Below are 2632 nucleotides of genomic sequence, written 5' to 3'. Positions count from 1 at the left end.
CTGACCCCATTCCCTCCTCTACTGTACAGCCCGCTAGGATGTTTCTAAGACACAAATTAGATTATTTGATAACATGTATACTGGAATCATTATGTGCCAGTACCATTATGAGTGGTTAGTATAAATATGAACTCATTTAACCCTCCTAACAGTCGTATGAGGTATATGTGATTATGCCCATATCTCATGGACTTGAAGATGCTGTCTATTGTAAGATGCACCTTATTTTTGTAGCACTAAAAATATCATGACACAGTCCTTTCTTATTTCAACTTTTTATATATTTAATGAAAGAGCTTTTTTAAACTTGTTTAGACATAAGTTTTCAAAATCACATATTTACCTTGTGCATACTTAAGTTTATAAATGAAGGAAATTAGCCTAGGTGTTCTTGAAATTTTCTCATCTTCGGAGATCCATCCTTCGAATTATTTTAAAACTCGAAGTCAAAAAAAAAACAAAACAAACCTTGAAGTCCTCAGTGTTTATGTCCCCCCCCCCCAGAATATTCTCTGTGCCATTAACAGTGATGTAGTATGTCTTATAAGTATGGATTTTCTCCTAAACAACTGACATTGATTCTGCAATATTTGATATGTATGCACAGCTGATGTCATCCTGTCATTCTTGCCAGTAGCTAATGATTTTCCACATTTTAAAATGTGAAAAAGAAGGGTACATCTTGTAATTGATGAAACACATTATCCCATTTAACAGATGGGAAAGCTAAAGTGCACAGAGGTTGAGCATCTTTTCCAAGGGCCACATAATAAGCGGCAGAGCTGGGCCTTGAACCTAGACAGTCAGCCTCTGAGATCTGTGCTATACTAGAAAGCCTTTGCTAAAAACCCATTTCCTGGAGCAAATAAAATCCAGACATCACAACATTCAAGTCCTCTGTGACCTGGCTCTGCTTTTTTTCTAGACTCATCAGCTCTCAAGTAGCTTGTGCTCTAACTGCTCTGGCCTGCTTCCAGACAGGCCTGTCATACCCTGGCCACGCTCACGTGTCTGCACTACAAGATAGTTCGGATCCCACTCGGAGGTGAAGGCTTGGCTCCAGTGCTGCCTCATTTGGGACACCTCTCTTGACCCATGGTTGGTACTCTCACAGAATTTAGTTTGTTAGAGCCTCCTTGGCAGCCTTCTGTCTGTGTTAGTGGCTCCTCTGATGGCCTGGGGTCCCCTTAGGGTCAGGGACCAGCTTCCTCCTCATTGCCCCCTTCTCAGCACCAACCTCCCTTCCTTGCACCTGGACTGACAGGAAATCTGATAGTTTGAGAAGCATTTGGGAGATCTGGGATGTTTATAGTTGCCACTTGAACATTGACCAGCTGTGGACTCACTGTTCACATAAGTAATATCCTGTCCACGGGGGTGTGTTCCTAGCGTCATCCTCAGTTGTTGGAAAACACCTGATTTTGCATTTTGCAACCTAGAACACCTCACTCATAACCTCTTACTGACTCATGATACAGTGACTCAGCTACTGTTGGCTGGAGAACTCATGGGTGAGTGGGGATGCGTGTGCACATGGTTGCATACACACAGGGCAGGGCAGAGGTGTTGGTGGACCGACTGACCTCCTTTTCTGCTAAAATCTCATTTTCTGTGGCTGGTGGATTCCAGGGAGGCTCCAGGACCCTCTGTTCCCAATCCCTGCCCAGGGGCTGTGAGCCAGCTGCCCTAGGAGGAGACATTCAGGTCAGCTTGCTTGGCATTCTCACTGTCCTCCTCCACGGAGGCGGATAGCAAAAGCTCATGTGGGAGAAGAGGAGGAGGAATGTTCCAGGCCTGCTCAGTTATTAAAGACATCTCAAGATAATGAGGCATGGCAAAGAACAAAGAGACAGAAAAGCAGCAAAATTAAAAAACACCACCTTCTGCGCTTTGACCTTCAGGCCCAGGCAGAGGCATTTGGCAGATAGTCAGCTGTTTGGAAGAGGGAATTTCTGGCTTCATCAAGCTGGAGGGTGTCCATGAGGGTATAGGAAATGGTAGCTTGGCTTAGGTCTGTGGTCTGCTGAGCTGAGGGGCTGTGTTTGACCGGGGAGCACCCTGAATTTGCGGCTCATCATTCTCCCTGATGCCACCTTTAGGATCAGGGACTTACCCTCCAAAGTCCATTTTGCTCTTAATATTCCACTATGGATAGGTGATCTATAACTTTATCCTAAACTTTTGCTACCACTTTATATACCTGTCTAGAACTATCTCTTCAGAGTATTGATTATTCAAGTTGTGTTTTCTTTCCTGTTCTTAGCTCTTGCTAAGCTTTCTGTTGATGCCCTGCTAGCTGTATCATTGATCATAGCTATCCTTTTTTGGACAGATTAAATTTAAAAAATGTATATGTATATATTTGATTAGGCAGCATTGCATCTGTACTTTATTTTTTATTTTTATTTTAAAAATATTTTGTTAATTCATTAGAGAAACAGAGACAGAGAGAGAGAGGACAAGTAGGGTGGAGGGGTAGAGGGAGAGGGAGAAGTAAGTTCCCCGCTGAGCAAGGAGCCCAATGCAGGGGGCTCTATCCTAGGACTCTGGGATTATGGCCTGAGCCGAAGGCAGATGCTTACCCCACTGAGCCACCCAGGTACCCGGATCTGTGCTTTTTTTTTTATTTATT

This window comes from Canis lupus, chromosome 14, assembly GCF_003254725.2.
Source record: "Canis lupus dingo isolate Sandy chromosome 14, ASM325472v2, whole genome shotgun sequence".
Lineage (NCBI taxonomy): Eukaryota > Metazoa > Chordata > Mammalia > Carnivora > Canidae > Canis > Canis lupus.
This window is presented reverse-complemented; position numbering follows the sequence as displayed.